At 41.5% G+C, this 22,530-nt stretch overlaps 1 long non-coding RNA gene across 1 annotated transcript; it reads left to right on the top strand.

Annotated features, from left to right (window-relative positions):
• The first annotated feature begins 2,773 nt into the window (after positions 1-2,773).
• On the top strand, positions 2,774-16,033 carry LOC144340842 (uncharacterized). Its single transcript, XR_013417307.1, has 3 exons — positions 2,774-2,844; positions 7,010-7,074; positions 15,626-16,033. It is a non-coding gene; the product is annotated as an uncharacterized LOC144340842 (long non-coding RNA).
• The last annotated feature ends 6,497 nt before the right edge of the window (positions 16,034-22,530 follow it).

Raw genomic sequence — 22,530 nt, 5'->3', positions numbered from 1 at the left:
AGTTGCTCAAGCTTTCTCAGCCTTGTTATCCTCATCTTTAAAAGTGGGTGATGATATGCTTTTCTTAGGTGGATTGTGAGTTAAGGGTGCTTAGCCCAATCCCTATCTATAATGGAATTCAATAAATGCCAACTTTTTTCCTATCTCTATCTTCCCTTAGATATCAGTATCAGATAACCATATTTAGAAGATAATACGAGAAGGTGTTTTAGATTTGTCCCCATCATCTTGTAAGGTAATTAAGCTACATTGTCAAATAGAATGTGCATCTAGAAAGTTCCATTGGTCTCACAGAATATGGAAGTCAAAGCATCAAGCTCCAAGGCTCTTTTGAATGTTCATCACATGGAATCAATCTTGTGGGAAACTGGGCAACCAAGAGTCCCAGCCGGGCTCCAGGCTGGAGGAGGACCCAGTGAGGTGCATACCTACCTGCCGCCATCAGCTCCTTTCTAGATGTGATTTGAAGACCACAGAGTATGGCCTGCTGCCACCCCTCTTCCATCAAATCTCTGCTTTCCTTTCGTTTAAGAGCTTGTCAGTGACAAACACACAACTCAAACCTAGCTTAAAAAAAAAGTTGGGGGATTGTGAAGTGGGGATCTTAGTAGTTCACGTAACTTGAAAGCGTAAGAAAGTGACACTGACTTCAAGTAATCTGGAAAACATGTTCACCCACTAAACTAATCCCCGTGGTTGGGACACACAATTATTTCATTGGTTAGACTTGAGTCACAAGCCTACCCCTGGAGCAAGGGGTAGAATCAGTGTTATCTAAACTATGTGGACAAAGAGTGAGTATGGGGTAGCTTGCAAAAATAAAAATATTGGTTTCGGCACATACAAATGCAATAGATACAGACTCTAAGCTACTCATAGAGGAGAAAATGTTGTGGGAGTGTTAACACATGAATCCAGATTGTCAGCTGGTATCAGTCAGGGTTCAACCCAAAGGCAGAAACTAACCCTGTTATTTTAACAGAAAGAAATATGGTCTAAGGGATTCAAAACTAAGCAAAACATTGTTAACTAAGCAACTGTAGTGGCTAATTTTATGTGTCAACTTGACAAGGCTAAGGGATGCCCAGATAGCTGGTAAAACATTATTTCTGAGTGTGTCTGTGAAGGTGTTTCCAGAAGAGATTAGCCTTTGAATCAGTAGACTGAGTAAAGAAGATTGTCCTTACCAAAGTGAGCGACCAGCATCCAATCCATTCACGGGACTGAATAGAACAAAAAGGAGGAGAAAGGGCGAATTTACTGTCTCTGCTGGAGCTGGGACATCCGTCTTCTCCTGACTTTGGACATTGGTGCTGCTGGTTCTTGCGGTTTTGGACTCAGACTGAACTAGACCACTGACTCTCCTGGGCCTCCAGCTTAGAGATGGCCACTTGTGTGACTTCTCAGCTTCTGTGATTGCATGAGCTGATCCTCCATAAAAAATCTCTTTTTATATATCTACATAAACCCTATTGGTTCTATTTCTCTGGAGAACCCTGACTAATATAGTACCTAAAAGTATAAAAAGAAGATATTAAGATACCCTAGAGGTCACAGCTACAGGAAGCAGCTTTAACTATTAGGCTTGGGGAAGAAGGGAAAAGGATGGAATCGTTAAAACCTAGAAGCTTGAAGGAGATGCCCTGCAGACCTAAAACTCGGCTCTCTGAGAAGAGGCACTGCTCAACAGATGCCAGTGACCAAGGGAACACAACACAGCTGGTCCTGCAAGCGTTGGACAAAATTAACACTGGGTTCACTTACTGCTGTGAAAAAGAACTGCTGCTTCTCAGTGAAGGAGCATAGCTGTGGGCTGCCCACAGCCATGGCAAGCACACATCAAGCCAAGAGGAAGCAAACAGGAAGGAGATGGTCCCTTTGCCTCTTCCAACCTTGCAGGCTTCCTCTAATACCCTCTATTTTCAGAGCCTACCACAGACCTGCTGATGGAGGAGAAACGTGGTTTGTAGAGTCTCCACCCCAGAATCATAAATCCACGTGTACGAGGGTGGGTGTGGAACCCAGAGACAATATCTTCATGGACGGCGGGTGATCACACTTTAGTGTGCACTTGGTACTTCTTTAAAGACTAGCAGACAGTAAGTGTGCTAAAGAAATGGAAGTTTGCATATACACCATGGAATACTATGCAGCCATAAAAAAGAATGAGATCATGTCCTTTGCAGGGACATGGATGAAGCTGAAAACCATCATCCTCAGCAAACTGACACACGAACAGAAAACCAAACACCACATTTTCTCACTCATAAGTGGGAGTTGAACAATGAAAACACATGGCCACAAGGAGGGGAACAACACATACCAGGGCCTTTTGGTGAGGGGAGGAAGCCTAGTTGACGGGTTAACAGGTGCAGCAAACCACCATGGCACACGTATACCTATGTAACAAACTCGCACATTCTGTACATGCATCCCGGAACTTAACTTAAAAAAGAAAGAAAGAAAGAAAGAAATGGAAGTTTGTACAGCATTGAATAATGCATGAAGAGCTCAATAATGTTTCTCTGCTGCTTTCCAAGTCAAGGTCCTTCCTGGGGCAGAGCAGACCTGAAATCAAAGGGGCTATACTAGGTGTGGCCATGAAATAAAGAGACGGTGTTCCAAGGAAAGCATCTCATCACCCTGAGTGATCCTTTTGGGTGTCTATGCTACAAGTAGGTCAAGCTTTCCCTTTTCGATCCAGGCTGTAGGTAGTCAATGTCTTGGTAATTACTGAGCCATGTTGACCAAAGTTCGTCGGAAACTTTCCAATGACTAAGCATAAACAACCTTGCCAGAGGAAGGAGACAGCTTATTTACACAAAATGCTTGTGCTTTTCTAAGGTAAGGTTCTTCTCTTGGTCAAAATTTTTCAATAACTCTGTTACTTGAGATTAGCTCTTGAAGCCCTGAATTTCAAGGTTTCAGAAAAATCTAATTTCTCTGGTTGTTCTAACCATACTAGTATGGCCACTCCGATATCCAAGCAAACTGTGTGTGTGTGTGTGTGTGTGTGTGTGTGTGTGTGTGTGTGTGTGTGTGTGTTTAATAAGGCCAGGTGGAAAACACATATTCTGTAAGCAATAAATGTCAGAACATCAAGTACAATTTGGTGAACTTTAGTAGAACCATTATTAAGCAATACAGCCCTTCTCCTTGCTGCAACAAATTGTGAGGGCTCAACTTTTCAAAAAAGGAGAAAAGCTAAACAGTGCTATAAAACCAGGGTTCCATTTTTGGCTTATTGCTAGCAAGCGTTGTCATAAAAACTAATGTCATGTCTGTTAATAAACAGTAATAAATAACAATTGTTTCAAGTTAGGATAAACTTTTAGGAAAAAAATATGGATCTAGAAATCAGTCTTCATAAGTGACTTTGAGCATAATAAAAATCATAAAATACTCTAATGTATTTAAGCTAAGTGCTTTACAGTTTTTGACACAGGTTCATTATCTATCTTTCCATTCAATCCTCACAGGAATTGTGTGAGGTAGGAAGATTTAGTGTTCAACTTTGTACACACACACACACACACACACACACACACACACACACACACACACCCTGATGCTCAGATAAATGGAGGAGCTAGGGTCAAAAACCAAGTTTTTTGAATTCTACCTTGGCCCTCTTTTCATTGTTGCTCCTTTATAAACTCCATGGCCAAATTTCGTAAAATGTATAAAAGTAAAAGATCATAGTCTGCTATTTCTTACATACACAAAAGTAGTATATCTATCATTTTAGATACTACACCTGAAATATAACTTACAAATAATTGGGAAGCAAGATTAGGAACCAGAAGAAGAAGTAGGAGGAGGAGGAGGAGGAGGAGGAGGAGAATGGCAAACATGTACTGATGGTAGCTACTTGCCAATTTTTCTACTTATTGTCTTTCCATTTGTGTTGCTATAAAGGAATACCAAGGCTGGGTAATTTATAGAGAAAAGAGGTTTGTTTGGCTCACAGTTCTGCAGGCTCTATGAGAAGCATGGCACCAGTATCTGCTCAGCTTCTGATGAGGGCTTCAGGCTCCTCTCATTTATGGTGGAAGGCATAGGGGAGTTGGCTTGTGCAGAGATCACAATGTGAGAGCAAAAGTGGGAGAGAGGGGTGGGAGGATGCCAGGCTCTTTTTAACAATCAGTTGTCCTGGGAACTAATAGTGCGAGAACTCACTCATTACCCAAGCACCGCACCAAGCCATTCATGAGGGATCTGCCCCCATGACCCAAGCACCTCTCACTAGGCCCACCTCCAACATTGAGGATCAAATTTTAACTTGAGATTTGGAGGGGACAAATATCCAAACAAATAGCATTTATGTAGCCCCTAAAACTACCTATGAGGTATATATTTCTTTTAACCTCATTTTGCAGACTAATAAACCAATGCTCAGGTAACCTTCCAAAGTCATTTAGCCAGTAAGTTGCAGAACAAGGATCAAGTCAAGATTTGTCTGATCTAGAGCACACACTCTTCTCTGCTCTTCCTTGAAGCCTCAACCAGTGGCAAAGCTGTTTTAAATGCTGATCCATCCCATTATCTCAGACCTGCCCAAACACAGAGTAAATAAATAGCATGAGGCCACAGCCTGACGCATTGCAAATATAGCCTCCCTTCCGGCTTTGATTTGCCGTATGGTCTTGGGTAAGGCTCTCCTTCATGTTCTTCCTCTGCTGACAGGGAATGGCAATATCAGGGCTATCTCACTGGCTATTTGCCTCTGATTTAGCACCATTACACCTGGCCACCAAAAGGGCAGACCACTGACCAGAAAAGTAGAACTTTCCCTCTGACTTTGTTTAACAGCTTATGATGAAAGATGACCTGTAAACCCCCATTATTACCTAATTAACTGTAATGAATAATATTTTCCATATTGTAGGCCTGGAGGCAGAAACTGAAATTCAGTGCTGGTATAAGCAGTGGTGTTTTTTGAAATATTCATTCACAATATAGCATATTTCCCCACAAGTAGTTTAGTTGTTCGTACGAGCTTTGTGTTGTCTTCATAACATACCAGAGGCATTAATCCATATTATGGACTTGGAACTTTCCTTTTCTCTGCTTAAAGTCTAAGCAATTTTCAACTTACAAAACTTAAAAGTGCCTGAAACCACAAAACTTTTTTCAGTGCCCATAACTGAAAAAGAGCTGACTTTTCCCCCCTCCCCGCCGAGATTTTTATAAGAGCTTTGCTCATAGGCTGATGCTTATTAACTGGAGTTCTTTATCCTGACCAACTTTTAATTTCCTGAAAATTGGGGCTTATAATGCAGAGAAGACGCAAACAAATCCTAATCTGGGATGATGAGCTGAATGGGTAGATAAGTAGATGACTGCTACCTGAAGATTATAATGTCCACAGGTTTTTTTTTTCTTCCAATTAAGTGTAGATGTGATTATATGAAGATGCAGATGTATTCCTTTAGTAATTGTGCTAGACTAACAATCTAAATTTATTTTATATAATATTCTTTTTAATAACAATGTCTATTAAAGACATCTGTCGAAAGTCTGTAATGCTTATTTCATGGGTAGGCAGCATAAAAGTGTCCTTTAAGAATTCTGTTTTCAGTTTAATGTTATAGGCTGTTAAGGAGAAGGTTTATGGGTGTAACATTATTAGTTGGAATTTGACTCAAATTGAAATCAGGCCCAAGAATTTACTTATCCATAATATTATGAAGGGCTTTTTAAAACATTAAAAAGTTTAACTAAACAAGAATATTAGTACAATTTAACGTTTTACCTGCAGTTCTCAAGGCCATTCAAAACACTTTCTAATCACCAGATCTCAAATTCATATGTTAGCCCATCTCTCATACTACAAGCCTTTTAAAACTCAGAGATTTATTGTATCTGGCCAATACTTTAACTGTGACAAAAAAGGGAATATATATTTGCTGAATTATGTGACTATAAATGAAAAGGAAAAAAAATCCCATATGTCATGCACCCTTTGTTAGGATTTGAGGCAGCAGCTGATCCATGTGGATGGTGCTAGAATGGGGAGCCACGGGGCACCAACCCAGGCTTGGCCTGGACAGAAACCACCATCCCTAACACCATTGCCAACTAGAAATTAATCACCCTAATCATCCTACCCATTAGCTAGGCTTAGCATTCCTTTAATTTTATTTTAAAACCTCAATGATCGAGATTAAAAGAAAGCGATAAAACATCAAATTTTTACTAGTACAGTTTGAAGAGCTCCCCATTCTCCACGTCTGTGGCCTTGATGCTTCTTTTGGCATTGCTAATAGTGACATGAGGAATAATTCACCACTGTCAGGGAATTTGGCTGTTTCATCACCTACATAAGAGACCTGCATAACTCCATGGTGATTGCTGTCTAGATGAATTATGTGTCTCCTTCATGCACTTTTTGATTGAACAGTGATAACAAATAATGCATTATCCTGTGCCACTCTCAAAAACGAACCTGCTATTTTTTCTTGCCGAGCAGTCAAAGAAAGACCTTATAGAGGCATTTAAAATGACATCATGATGCCAATCCCAATTTATTACAATCAGTAAGAAGCAATTGCCAGACCAGATTAAATATAATAAAGCTAAATCTCAGTGACAACACGTTCTATTGTTTAGAGCTGGTGTTAATTGGTCATCAATTACTTAGAAAAGCACAGATCAAACAATGCCCAAACTGTTCCTGATAAAATTTATATTATAATTTCATATTCACACCTGCCAGTGGGGATCTACTGGCTTTGCCTTTCATTTATTCATTCATTCAACACATATTGTCACACACCCACTAGATGCCTGAGCTGGGCACTAGTGATCCAGCAATAAACCAGAAAAATAGGGTCATTGCTCTCCAATGGCTTATGGGCAGTTGGGAAGACAGAGTTTGAGTACAGTTGACTCCCGAACAATATGGGTTTGAATCTGCACAGGTCCACTTAAACATGGACTTTCTTCTGCCTCTGCCACCCCAGAGACAGCAAAACCAACTCCTCCTCTTCCTCCTCCTCCTTTTCAGGCTACTGGGCATGAAGACGACAAGGAAGAAGACATTTAGGATGATCCACTTCCGCTTAATGAATAGTAAATATATTTTCTCTTCCTGATAATTTCCTAATAAGATTTTCTTTCTCTAGCTTACTTTATTGTAAGAATACAGTATATAATACACATAACATACAAGGTATGTGTAAGTTGACTATGTTATCAGTAAGGCTTCTAGTCAACAGTAAGCTATTAATAGTTAAGTTTTGGGGCAGTCAAAAGTTATACATGGATTTTCAACTGTGCAAGGGTGATGGTGTCCCTAACCCCTGCATTGGTCAAGGGTCTACGGTATTTACAAGCGTGAAAAATATTGGGAAGAGACAGGCAGGATACGCTAGAAGCATGTCGCAGGAAAACCTAACCCAGTCAGAGTCAGAAAGGTTTCATAAAATAAATGTTTAAACTGAGATCTAAAGGACAAGAGAGACTGGGTGCTGTAGCTCACACCTGTAATCCCAGCACTTTGGGAGGCCAAGGCTGGCAGATCACTTGAGGCCAGGAGTTCGAGACCATCCTGGCCAACATGGCAAAACCCTGTCTCTACTAATAATACAAAAATTAGCCAAGCATGGTGGCGTGTGCCTGTAATCCCAACTACTGGGGAGGCCGAGGTGGGAGAATCGCTTGAACCCAGGAGGTAGAATTTGCGGTGAGCTGAGATTGTGCCACTGCACTCCAGCCTGGGTGACAGAGTGAGACTCTGTATTAAAAAAAAAAAAATGGACATGAGACTGGAGAGGGAGCACCTTCAGGCAGAGGGAAGGACAAGCACAAAGACCCTCAGACAGACAGGAGACACAGGGCAAACCTGAGAAACAGAAAAGTCCACTGTGGGTGTGACATAGACAGGGAGAGGGAAGCCGGCCTTACATGAAGTTTACTGATGCTCCAAACTGAGCCGTGAACAACCAACTAAGAAGAAAAAAAATAATTATTATATCAATAAGACTTTATTATAGTATTATTACAGAAGCATGGAGAGTCTTAAAACTTTTCTTCAATGAGGTATATTTTATATACCAAGGAACACACACACGCACATGCACATACACACACTTATATACACACAGTCATGCACTGCATAATAACAGTTCAGGGTTCGGTCAATGACAGACCACATATACAACAGCGGTCCCATAAGATTATAATGGAGCAGAAAAATTCTTATCGCCTAGTGTCATAGCCATCATAATGTCATAGGGCAACATGTTATTCACGAGTTTGTGGTGATGCTGGTGTAAACAAACCTACTGAGCTGACAGTTATATAAAAATGTTGCACATACAATTATGTACAGTACATAATACTTGATAATGATAATAAATGTGTTACTAGTTTATGTATTTACTATACTTTTTATTATTATTTTAGGGTATACTCCTTCTACTTATTAAAAAAAAAAAAAAGTTGGCTGGGTGTGGTGGCTCAAGCCTGTAATCTCAGCACTTTGAGAGTCCAAGGCGGGTGGATTGTGAGGTCAGGAGTTCAAGACCAGCCTGGCCAAAATGGTGAAACCCCATCTCTATTAAAAATACAAAAATTAGCTGGGCATGGTTGTGGGCACTTGTAATCCCAGCTACTCAGGAGGCTGTGGCAGATCATTTCTTGAACCCGTGAGGCAGAAGTTGCAGTGAGCCGAGATCTCCCCTCTGCACTCCAGCCTGGGTGACAGAGCGAGACTCTGCCTCAAAAAAAAAAAAAAAGTTAACTGCAAAACAGCCTCAGACATATCCTTCAGGAAGTATTCCAGAAGAAGACATTGTTACCATAGGAGATGACGTGTGCCCCTGTCAGAGGGACATGATATGGAGGAGGAAGACAGTGATGTTGATGATTCTGACCTTGTGTAGGCCTAGGTTAATGTGTGTTTGTGTCTTCAGTTTTGTTGTTGTTGTTTGAGACAGAGTCTTGCTCTGTTGCCCAGGCTGGAGTACAGTGGCACCATCACAGCTCACTGCAGCTTCAACCCCCTGGGCTCAAGCCATCCTCCCACCTCAGCCTCCCAAAGTGCTGGGATTACAGGTATGGGCCATTGTACCCAGCCTGTATCTTATTTTTAACAAAAGTTTTAAAAGTTAAAGGAAATTACGCAGAATTAAAGCTTATAAGGATAAAAAGAAAGAAAATATATATCTATATATATATATATTTAATTTTAGGAACAGGGTCTTGCCCTATCACCCAGGCTAGAGTGCAGTGGCATGACCTTGGCTCACTGCAGCCTCAAATTCCTGACCTCAAAAGATCCTCCCACCTCAGCCTCCAGAGTAAGTAGGACTACAGACGCACAACACCTTGCCTGACTAATTTTTTTTTTTTCTTAGACTGTCCTTCACTGTGTTGTCCAGGCCAGTCTTGAACTCCCGGCCTTAAGCAATTCTCCCACCTTGGCCTCCTAAAGTGCTGCAATTACAGGGGTGAGCCATCATGCTAGACCTGATCTAAAGAAAGAAAATCTTTTTGTACAGAGGTAGGATGTGTTTGTGTTTTAAGCTAAGTGTTGTTATAAAAGAGTCAAAAAGCTTTTTTAAAAGTTTGTAAGTGGAAAAGTTACATAAGCTAAAGTTAATTTATTATTGAAGAAAGGAAATTTTAAAAAATGAATTTAGTGTAGCTCAAGTATCCAATGTTTATCAAGTCTACAGCAATGTACAGTAATGTCCTAGGCCTTCACATTCACTCACCACTCACTCACTGACTCACTCAGAGCAACTTCCTGTCCAGGAAGCTCCATTCACAGTAAGTGTCCTATGCAGGTGTACCGTTTTTTAATCTTTTATACTGCATTTTTACTATGCCTTTTCTATGTTTAGATATGTTAAGATACACAAATACTTACCATTGTATTACAATTGCCTACAGTATCATGCTGTACAGGTTTGTAGTCCAGGAGCAATAGGCTATACCTAGGTGTGTAGTAGGTTACACCATGTAGGTTTGTGTAAGTACACTCTATGATGTTCACACAATGACAAATCACCTAAGAGACACATGATTGTATATACAGTGTGTGTGGGGGTATATAATATATATTAAATGTAAATATATAAACATACTATATATTAAATGTATAGGCATATATATAAACTATATAGGTATATATAGTTGAAATAACTTATTGAACTACTCTTAAACTATTTATCAAATTATAAGTTAAATAAAAATAATAAAATGGTTATTTTATATCATGTCATGCCATCAACCATGATTAAGAAATACATCACTGTAATTTTTAAATCACTCTTTATACCCTCTTCAACATATTTCCTCTCTCTCTCATTTTTATTTATTTTACACATAAATGTATATTATTAACAGTTTATTGGTTGTGTATTTCTCTGAATTTTATATAAACTGAATTATATTCTATATATTTTTTGAGACTTTCTTTTAGGCACAAAATATGTTGAGATTCATCCACGTTGATGTATAAACACTACCTTTCATGGCAATAGAACAGAACTTCAATATACAGCTAAGCTTCAATTTGTGGTGAAAGAAGCTATGTACTATGAATTTTGAAAATCTAGAGGCAATCCTCAGATTTCTTTTTATTCATTAATATCTCGGGCCTTTGTCACCCATCTTTATTCCAAGTAGCAATGGAGCTGAAAATGAACAATAACTTTGCCAGATAATACCTGATAATTACAAAAAACTTACTACTTTCTGCAAGGTGACCATTTAAGCCTCACCACAAATGTAGGAAGTAGGCATACCCCAAGTTTTCAGTATGACAGGTGAGAGAATTGAGGCTTTGAGATATTTGGTGACTTTACTAGGAAACCCTTGATGTAGCAGAGAGATACAAAAATCCACTGCTTTTCTCTCTCTCCACTGCATGCCCGTGGATCGATGGGAAATAAGAACAAGCAGGAACTATAGGCGCGAATGACTTGAAAATGTTGTGGCCAGACACGGTGGCTCACACCTGTAATCTCAGCACTTTGGGAGGCCGAGGTGGGTGGATCACCTGAGGTCAGGAGTTCGAAACCAGCCTGGCCAACATGGTGAAACCCCATCTCTACTAAAAATACAAAAACTAGCTGGGCATAGTGGTGGGCACCTGTCATCCTGGCTACTCAAGAGGCTGAGAATCTCCTGAACCCAGGAGGTGAATGTTGCAGTGAGCCAAGATCGTGCCATTGCACTCTAGCCTGGGCGACAAGAGTGAAACTCCATCTCAAAAAAAAAAAAAGAAAGAAAGAAAATGTTGTGAACAGTTTTTCCTGATATTTCATAATCTCATTTTAACCTTTGGGTGTAAGTCTGAAGAAAAACCCATTCTGATGTAATCTCCACAACTGAAATTCAGCCTTGCTTTTGGCCTTCTAATGCTTTAGAGAAAAGTGGTATCACACATTGGTGCACTGGCCATGTGAAATCTGCATTCAGAACCTCTTTTCTATAACATTATAGTGCAGAAGAATGTTTAGTGATGAGATTTGCCCCAAATATCTTGCATTTTAAGTTCTTTCACATACTTGGTTTTCATTTATTTCTCACAACTCAGTAGCCTTCACAGGCAGCACTGGCTCCAGGGTGAACCTGGATTTGGCAGGAGTTAAGTAACTGTTTAGAAAGGGGAGGCTGTCAGGAGCAAAGTCCTGATCAGGACAATGATCTCCTTATCCCGGATCTAGTCTTGTCCCCTAGAGCATACTCTGCCTACACCTGAGAGTATTTTCAGTTATGGTGCTGGCAAAGGTTGTCTCTGAGGTCCTGAATCTAAGCGGACCACTAAGCTCACCCTTGAGCTGGTCTCATGGCAGAAACAGTTTGCAGTGGGCTCCTTTGTGTAGAAGCTCAACTTCCCTGCTGGATCTGCAGTCCCAGGGCTGTGTCATAACTGGATGGGTTTAGGGACCTTGGAGATGATGTGAAACATCAAGCTGAAGATAGTGTCCAACTTTCTTGCCAACTTCTAAATTTACATTTGTATTTTATCATTATCCTTTTACTCCATTTTCTGTATTTTGAAATATTTTTATTTATAAAACAAATCACTTTCAAAATATATAGGTCTTATGGCCTTATCTTGCATTAATAAATGCCCTGTTAAGCATATTGCTATAGTTCTTGGGCCTCCATCCTATGTCCAAGGACTGTTAGTGTCTGCAACACAGGTTCCCTGAGGTCCACAGTGGTCCCTGGGCATGTGCGGAGTAGGATTCGCTGCTTGAATTACTTGGGAGACCCAGGGGACTCCTGACCTGTACTGATTTGTAACTTAGCTAAGTTTGATTAAGATGAACTGCAAGGCTAGACGAATGCTTTTCTAACTCCTGAATGAACCTAGTTAACTGCTCATGATCTGAGTCTTGGAGCAGTTCATTGTTCTCTTTTCATTCTCGAACACAAATTATGGGAGACATTATACGCTAAAGTGATATTTGCCTATTGAGGATTTACAAAGGTCTTGGGTGTCCTTCTCAAATGCCAGGCATTTGCTCTAGTGATGTACAGCATTCTTTATTAGGCTGACTGAATAATGCAGAATACAATATAATATATGTATGTGTGTGTGTATATATACACACACACATACATATATTATATTGTATTCTGCATTATTCATATACATATATATATACACACACAAACACACACATACATATGTACAACATATGAAAAAGATGGCAACAGACTATTTGCACATGAAGGAAATTGGCTCAGCACGGTGGCTCACACCCATAATCGCAGCACTTTGGAAAGCTGAGGCAGGAGGATTGCTTGAGTCCAGGAGTTCGAGGCTACAGTGAGCCAAGATTGTGCCACTGTACTCCAGCCTGAGCAACAGAGTGAGACCCTGAGGAAGGAAAGAAAGAAGGAGGGAGGGAAGGAGAGAAGGAAGAAGGAGAGAGAGAGGGAGGGAGGGAGGGAGGGAATCAACAGTGCCCAGGACCGCCTTGAGGACAAATAATTTTCCGGTATAAAAATGTCAGTAGTGCCAAGGTTGAGAAATCCAGAATTAGAGTGACAGTCTGTCTATTCCAAAATCTTATGACATTTTCTTGATGTATATGTTGTTACATAATGCCATTGTATTGTGTGTGTTTTCTTCAGTAAATTTTGTCATCCTAAAATCAAGCCATTATCATCCTTAATTACTAGACAATTTCCTTTATGATTAAACTAACATCCTCTGCTTTCCTCATGGAAAAGCCAAATATGAACACTCTACGTTTTTGGTAAATCTACAGTTGAGGACAGAATTCATGATGTTACTAAATTCACCATATATAAAATGCTACCAAAATCAATTAATCTTAGGTTTCAGGACCACAAAAAGCTCACCTATCTTGGTGAATTGATGTGTGTGTGTGTGTGTGTGTGTATGTGTGTGTATTTTTTCCTTCATTCGTTTTCTTTCTTTCTTTCTTTCTTTCTTTCTTTCTTTCTTTCTTTCTTTCTTTCTTTCTTTCTTTCTTTCTTTCTTTCTTTCTTTCCTTCTTCCTTCCTTCCTTTCTCTTTCTTTCCTTCCTTCTTTCCTTCCTTCCTTCCTTCCTTTCTTTCTTTCTTCCTTTCTTCCTTTCTCTTTCTTTCCTTCCTTCTTTCCTTCCTTCCTTCCTTCCTTCCTTCCTTCCTTTCTTTCTTTCTTCCTTTCTTCCTTTCTTTTTCTTTTCCTTTTGGGTGATAAGTACGGTGTGTTTCTTTCTTTGCTTTGGGAAACTCAATGCTAAGTTTTTCTCTTCATTGTCCTCATCCACTCACTCACTTTACTTTTTGATTCTTATCTTCTTATGTCTTGATCATTTGTCTATGGTGCCTTTTCAACTAAATAATTAATTAACTAAAAATGTTCTTTCCTCCTGTCTCCATTTCCTTCCCTCCAATTAATTATTTATGTGTTCCCCTATAGATTTCTTTATTTCCTTACTGTCTATCTCATATCTTATTTCTTTCATTTTTAAATGTAATTTAAAATTTTCATTTTACAACTTTAAATATTGCTAATTTATTGTCTCTTTCAGATTGTGCATTATCGCATGTACTGTTTGATGTTTCTCCTCCTGACCTCACAATGATGGCTGCCTTGTGTGATTTTTAATTTTTGTGTGTGAGCTTATCTTCAATAGGGATTATCGTTTGTTTGTTGTTGTTGTCACTGTTGTTGTTTTTCCTTAATGGAATCCATACATCCTTGTTAGTTGAGGAATTAGTATATGTATTCTTTTTGAAAAAGTTAGTATTTTCAAAATATACATATAAGCTATATTTCACAGTAAAACTTAATACAATGGCCATATTAAAAATTATTTGAAATTTTTTATTACTTCATCACGTAAATAGTAATGGAATAAACATACCCTCACATACCTGAGCATTGTTAAATAAGAACATGTATAGCATTAAAATATGAAAGAAAAATCTATGATTTAAAAACAAATTCGTGGCTGGGTGCACGGTGGCTCATGCTTGTAATCCCAGCACTTTGGGAGGCCGAGGTGGGTGGATCACTTGAGGAAAGGAGTTCGAGACCAGCCTGGCCAACATGGTGAAACCCCATCTGTACTAAAAATACAAAAATTAGCCAAGTATGGTGGCGCACACCTGTAATCCCAGCTACTCAGGAGGCTGAGATAGGAGGATTGTTCGATCCCAGGGGCGGAGGTTGTGGTGAGCTGAGATTGTGCCACTGCACTCCAGCTTGGGCAACAGAGCGTGACTCTGTCTCAAAAAATAATAATAAAAGAAATCAAAACATATTCCTGGCCTGGAAGTAACATATATCACTTTTCTTTATATTCCTGTGGCAGTCATTCTGATGGCCATACTTAGATGCAAAAGGAACCATAGTCCTTAGCTAAACAGTTGCTTCTCACTATGAGAAGAGGGTGCATTTTGGTGGTCAGCTAGCCATCTCTGCTACAGCGGACATGATCCTAAAGGGATCTCTTCTCTTCTCTTCTCTTCTCTTGCCTTGTCTCCCCAAGCCTAAGCCTTTAATATGCTGTGGTGCCTCCCCTGTCACAGCTCTCACTCCACACTCACTACTTCTCTAAAGATGTCATCAGGGACTGGGAGAAAGACCTGTGTGCCCACCCAAGTGTTAATGGAGTCACTCCTTCAACATGGAGAAGTAGTGGCAAGCTATGTGCTCTCCACACAAGTCCACAAGAAAGTTAACTCTGTGAAGACAAGCACTCTCCCTGTCTTGTTCACCACTGTATCATCGGCACCTAAAAAGTGCCTGGCACATAGTAGGTGCTCATGAAAATTTGCTAAATGAAAGACTAAATAAATAAATGTTTCTTTTTCTCCCCTCCCATTTAGAAGAAATAGAATATCTCTCTGATCCTCATCCTCCCAGCCTTTATGTCTCATTGGACACCTGCCTGTCCCATCTACTATTATGCCAACATTTTCTATTTTTCCATAGATCACCCCACTCTATTGAACTCTCCTGTTTCCGCTGCGCTGTGCTCCTCTTGTCTCCCATTGTTCCAGAGGATAGGAGACAAGAGGAGCAAAACCTCAGCTGGTTTGTTGTGCTCATCAATGTCCAGACCCTCTTCCTTTCATCGCAGCCTTTTTTATTTCACCTTAGTGATGCTTAATTAAAGTATAAATTAATGTCTTACAGAATATCCTGCCAATGTCCATTTGCATCCTCTGATTTGTGTGATGTCTCAAGGAGCCTGCAGTGGGAAAGCAGCCCTTGACTTCTCCCACGACTGGATGATCTTCTTTCTCCTTGACAGGACAGCACAGATTGAGCCAGGCAACTTGGAGTGGCAACAATGCTTCCCGTTCCCCAAAGACAGCTGCTTCACACCCCCACGCACCGTCTCCTGCTGCTCCTCCTTTGCACAGAATCCATGACCTCTGTCCTTTATTTATTCCTAAGTATTTTCTTCTTTTTGCTGCTATTGTAAATGAGACTGTTTTCTTAACTTCCTTTTGGAGAGCTCATTGTTTTTTGTGTAGAAACACCACTTATTTTGTATGTTGATTTTGTATTGTGTAACTTTACTAAATTCATTTGTTCTAACAGATTTTTGTGGTGAATCTTTAAGGTTTTCTACATATAGGATCATATCCTCTGCAAACAGAGATCATTTTGCTTCTTCCTTTCCAATTTGGATGGCTTTCTTTCTTTCCTGGCCTCCATCCTCTATGCCTGGCCTGTTCTCTGGAGAGTAGAGTGCAGCCATTCCTGAAGGTCGCCTCTCATTCCTTAAAGCCCCCTCCTCACAGCCCAACTGTTTTGTATGAAAGAAGGCAAGGGACTGCCAGCTGCCCTGTGTGTGTGTTTGTTTATTCATCATTTGTTCGTTTGTTTGTTTGTTTTGAGACGCAGTCTCATTCTGTTGCCCAGGCTGGAGTGCAGTGCCACAATCACAGCTCACTGCAGCCTCGACCTCTTGGGCTCAAGCAATCCTCCCACCTCAGCCCCTCGAGGAGCTGGGACTATAGGTGCGTCCCACCAAGCCTGGCTAATTTTTGTGTTTTTTGTAGAGACGAGGTCTTGCCATGTTCCCCAGGCTGGTCTCAACCTCCTGGGCTCAAGCAATCGGCCTGCCTCAGCCTCCCAAAGTTCTGGAATTACAGGCGTGAGCCACTGCGCCCTGCTGCCCTATTTTAACACCTCCAAAGTATACTATGTAGGACTCACAAATCCAATTTAAAGTACTTTAATCGAAAAAGAGAACTTTGTGGGAAGGGTGCTGTGGAACCTCTTGAGAGTCAAGGAAGAGGCCCCAGGAGAAACGGCATTCTGGAGCACTGCAGGGGTTCTGTCTCTCCTCTCTACTTCTTTTGTCGCATCTTTGGCATTTCCCTCATGCTGCAAACAGGTGTCCTTTGCTCCTTGGTCCACAAGGCAGCAAACCTTCTGGAGAATATTACCAGTTACCACCAGTTCAGCCACCTAGATTATGGCTAGCTCAACTGTCTGTCAATCTCACCTCAAAATTATTAGGGAATAGACTCATTGGCTTAGCTTGGATGAGAAAATTATCCTTAGATCAGTTAAATCTGTTCAGGGTACACTGTCAAAGTATAAAAGTGATGTGCTACTGTAGTCATTCATTCATTCTTCAATATTCTTAGCTTCTACTTACATACAGACAGCATTGTGCTAGGCAGTGAGGATACCACACTGACAGACTCATTTAGTCCCTGCCCCTATAGAATTTATATTCCAATAGGGAAGACACATCATACACATATACTACATTATTAAATTCATGAATTACAAATTGTGATGATGCCATGTGGTGGCCATGAACACGTGCTGCTTGGTGTGCTGCAGCAAGCATGATTGACTGATGGCCACTGGCTGCTGCTCTCTGGATTTACCGCAATGTTCCTGCAGGGATCCACCCATTCCTAGCATGCAGATACACCTTATGGTGACCCCCAATGAGTCACACCCCTCCCTTAAGTGCTGGCAGAACTTGTGACTCTCTTCTAGCCAAAAGAATATCAGCAAAGGTGAAAGGATTTTGCAGATATAACTAAGTTCCCAAATCAGTTAACTCTGAGTTAACCAAAAGGGAGATTATCTTGGTTGTACCTGACTTAATCTGGTGAAAATCCTCCAAAGAGGTACTCAGATCCTCCCAGAGATCAGAGGAGTTCTCCAACTGGCCTTGAAGAAGGGTGCTGCCGTGTTGACAGAGGGCTGAAAATGAGAAGTACACATGGCAGGGGCCTGTAGGTTCCTCTAGGCACTAGAGAGTCCCCTACTGACAGCCAACAAGAATGTGGGGGCTTCAGCCTTGCAATCTCAAAGAACGGAGTTCTATCAACAACTACGTGAACTTGGAAGAGGATCCCAAGCTCCAGAAAGAAAAACACAGCCTGGCTAACATCTATATTACAGTCTCTGAGAGCCTAAGGAGAGGACCAAGTTCAGCCCCACCCAGACTCCTGACCCACAGAAACTGTGAGATAATCAAGGGTGTTGTTTTAAACCACCAAGGCTGTGGCAATTTACTATGCAGCAAGAGAAAACAAACACATCTGGTAAGACACTTTCACCATAGTGCCTCATTCCCAAGAGCAACAAGTAGCTGCCCTCCTGTCTCTGGTTGCCAAGCTCAAAACTAGGGTTACATATGGAAATCACAAGGTATCTGAGACAGGTCTCAATCAAGTTAGAAAGTTTATTTTGCCAAGCCTAAGGACTCACTCGTGACACAGTCTCAGGAGGTCCTAACAACGTGTGTCCAAGGTAGTCAGGGTACAGCTTACTTTTAGGCATTTTAGGGAGACATGAGACATCAACAAATATGTGTAAGATGTACCTCGGTTCTGTCCAGGAGGGCAGGACAACTTGAGCGGGGAGGAGGGGGTGGGCTTCCAGGTCGTAATTAGATAAGAGATAAAGGTTGCATTCTTTTGAGTTCTTGATCAGCCTTCTACCGAATGCACAATTTAGTGTGGCTCAGTGAATCCGCAATGATAGGGCAGAGGAAGCAATCAGATATGCTTTTGTCTTAGGTGAGCCTCAGAGGGATGACTTTTGAGTTCTGTCTGACCTTTGTCCTCAAAGAATTTCCTTGTGGGCAAATTGTGAGGAAGGTGTATAGCTTTTTATCTTTGTAGATATCTTATTTAGGAATAAAATGGGAGGCAGGTTTGCCTGCCATAATTCCCAGCTTGACTTTTCCCTGGGGTCTCAAGATTTATTTTCCTTTCACACATGCCAGCAGAGCCTGGCTAGGTATGTGCTGTTCTGATAAGGGAAGAAAGAGATGATACACTGAAGGTATATCATCTCTGGTGCAAGCGTTAGTTGTCATGTACCAGCAGAAGCCAGGGGAGTACCCCTGGGATTAGATTTTGAGGGTGTTTGACTGATAGGGTCAAATGTAAGACAGATAAAAAGAATGTATTATATTAGGGTCATCTTCACAGGACACTGGTTTAACAACCTGGTGAGGGCCTCAGGGAGCAGCATGGTTCTTAGAAGCCTAGAGGTAGCGCTGGACAATGCTGGGCAAAGTGCAAATATCTGAGTTGTCCTGGCAGATGGTAGAGGAAGGAATACAAAGGCTGAAGGATGTGGGCATGATGAAATGGATAGATGTATTATGCCCAGAAAATCCACCAGGATTATGCCGGGTAGGAGGGCCCAGAGGACACCACACTGTTTATCAAGCCAATTCAGCTACTGCTGCCTGTGGTTGCCCAAGTTGTCAGCGACAGAGGCCAATGCTGCACTCCAATGTGGCACTATTCCTCAAGGAGAACATCTGGCCACTTGGTGACATGTCAATTACATTAGGCTCCTGGTATGCTAGAAGGGCCAGCTGTCTGTGCTCCCCAGGATAGATTCCTTTTCTGGTATGACTTTGTCTTTCCTGCACATAGAGCCCCAGCCAGTACCAACCAGGAGCTTATACAGACAGTATGTCCCATACATCATAACATCTGACCAGGGGACTGATGTCAAAGCAAAAGATGTGTGGGAGTGGGCCTATGACCATGAGATCCACTGGTCATATCACATATTGTATCATCCAGTCTCAAAGAACAGAAGAACAACCTTCTAATGTCACAGCTGAAGTGTTAGCTCAGATGTAATACTTTGCAAACATAGAGTGCCGTATGCATTAAATCAGAGAGAACTGTCTATGGTGATATGTCTCTAATAAGAAGAATCTATGAGTCCAGAATGAAGGGCTAGAAGCAGGTGATACCATTTACCACCACTCCCAATGACAAACCAAGGAATGAGTTCTAGCTTTGTGATCTTCAAGGTTGGAGGGTCCTAATCCCCTAATCTTGCCAGGGACATATCAAGAGTCCATTGAACTGTAAGATATGACAGGGCGATTTAGACCCCTACTGTCCAGGGACCAGCAGGCAAAAGAAGGAATCACCCTAGTGGCAGGGTGATTGACTTGAATCAGTAGGAGGAGGTAGAATGGTTTATATATAAAAGGGGCAGGAAAGAGTATGTGTGGAACCACACTGATCTCCTTGGAAGATTCCCAGTACTCTTTTTCACCTTGGAAACTGAGAAGAGTGTGGTAACCAAGAGCTTAGACTCCTTAGGAATGAAGGTTTTGTCACATGAACAGGTAAGTCGCCAAGATGTTCTGAGAGGATGGCTGAGCATAAGGGAAAGGTAGAATAGATGGTGGAAAGTGAGGGGATGAGTGTTAGTTGCAGCCCTGAGACCAGCTGCACAGATTGGGACTATATTTTGTACCACTAACTTCCCTTTTCTAAGTTTTCCCTCAGAAGGGGAGGATCATAGGAGCCCAAGGAGCTGTTATCTAACCCTGCATGAAAAGGAAATTCATCTGGGACAAGGAGTAGACCCTGGTACCTTCGTCAGCTTGGGCTGCTATAACAAAACACCTTAACTTGGGTGACTTAACCACCAGCCACTTACAGTTCTGGAGGCTGGGAAGTCTCACAGTTCTATAGACTGAGAAGTCCAAGATCAAGGTGCCAGTGTGTCTGGTAAGGGCTCTTTTCCTGGTTTGCAAAGGGTCCTCATTTTGCTGTACCCTTACATGATGGAGGGAAAGCAATTCTGGTGTTTTCTTCTTAGAAGGGCACTAATTCCATCATAGGAGTGTCAGCCACATGACTTCATCTAAACCTAATTACCTCCACACAGTCTTACCTCTAACTGCCATTACACTGAAAATTAGGGTATTAACATATTAATAGGGGGGCAGGGAGCACACAAATAGTCAGTTCATAGCACTTGGCAACCATGAAAATGCACCTGTAATCCCAGAACTTTGGGAGACTGAGGCAGGCGGATCACAAGGTCAACAGATCGAGACCATACTGCCCAGCATGGTGAAACTCCGTCTCTACTAAGAATACAAAAATTAGCTGGGCGTGGTGGTATGCGCCTGTAGTCCCAGCTACTCGGGAGGCTGAGGCAGGAGAATCACCTGAACTCAGGAGGCAGAGGTTGCAGTGAGCCAAGATCGCGCCACTGCACTCTAGCCTAGTGACAGAGCAAGATTCCGTCTCAAAAACAAACAAACAAACAAACAAACAAACAAACAAACAACAACAAAAAAAAGTCCAGGCACAGTGGTTCATGCCTGGAATCCCAGCACTTTGGGAGGCTGAGGCAGGTGTGTCACCTGGGGTCAGGAGTTCAAGACCAGCCTGGCCAACATGGTGAAACCCCATCTCTACTAAAAATACAAAAAAATACACACAAAAAAAAATTAGCCAGGCATGGTGATGGGCCCTGTAATCCCAGCTACTTGGGAGGCTGAGGCAGGAGAATCACTTGAACCAGGAAGGTGGAGGTTGCAGTGAGCCGAGATCTCACCATTGCACTCCAGCCTGGGTGACAAGAGGAAAACTCTGTCTCAAAAAAAAAAAAGAAAGAAAAAAAAGAAAATGCACCTGTCAGATAACTAACTGCAGGGGTGTAAATGACTAAAAGTCCCAGATACTGCCCTTCTGTACCCATCACTGTGTTTGCAACAAGGCCAAACCTGTGGGCTCCCGACCAGTGACTGAGCATGGCACCGGTACTGAGGAAGACGCACTCCTATAAGATGTGGGGCTCCTCCTCCAATGAGTGCCTTTGGCTCAGTGATTCCCTGTAGGCCTGGCTGAAACTTTCTCTGACATGTGCCAAAGTTTGAGGCTCTTCAACTCAACTCTGCTTCCTTCCTTTGCTCTCCCCTCACAGGTATCAGACCTGCACTGCAGTTTGATGGCACTCCTCACCTCCTCTTGCTCCCTCTCCCTTTATCCTTCACAGGCAATTCCCCCAATAAATCTCTTGCATGTCTAATCCCACCTAACCATCTGCTTCTCATCATACAAGACTAGATATTCCATAAAATATACAAGAAGTTGGCTACTGTGAAGAAGAGGAGTGTGGCGATACAAGGAGGGGGGACTACTTTGCATAGGTTAATTGGAGGAAGCATTGGTGAGATTTGATCCCAGACTCTAAGGAAGTAACCTTTGAGTTAGGATGTTAAATAAGGAGAAAGCAAGAGCTATGCAGACAGCCCAAAGCATTGTATTCTGACATGGGGAAGACAAGGAAGGTTGGAGTCTAGTGGCAAGGGAAAATGGTAAAAATAATCTGGAGAGATCTGCAAAGGCAAACCCAGTAATGTTTTGTTGGTCATCTGGATAAGATGAGATAGAAAGAATTACTGTAAACAAGGGGGAAGCAATCCTATATGTGCAAATAACACCATAATATAGAATTTACAATTTTGCGTGGCAATGTCTTCCAGTACTAATTTATTCATTCATCTGCTATGTCATTCATGTTCAAGTTTCTACAAAACAGAAAACTATTCTCTGCATATCCATGTCAGGCCCACAGAGCAAAAGCTTGTTTATGGGGATTATAAAATTCTAGGGTCTAGACCTCTCAGCTTTTTAGATTCAGAAACGCAATGTTTTCTGTGTCCTAACAAAAGATCAGACTGTCCAGGACAGTCTCACTCTAAACTCTATACAGGCTGATGTCTACCCCAAAATTGTACTTATAAAAGCCAAAATGTTCATTGGTCATGGTATTCTTGCTCT

This window comes from Macaca mulatta, chromosome 5, assembly GCF_049350105.2.
Source record: "Macaca mulatta isolate MMU2019108-1 chromosome 5, T2T-MMU8v2.0, whole genome shotgun sequence".
Taxonomy (NCBI): domain Eukaryota; kingdom Metazoa; phylum Chordata; class Mammalia; order Primates; family Cercopithecidae; genus Macaca; species Macaca mulatta.
This window is presented reverse-complemented; position numbering and strand designations above follow the sequence as displayed.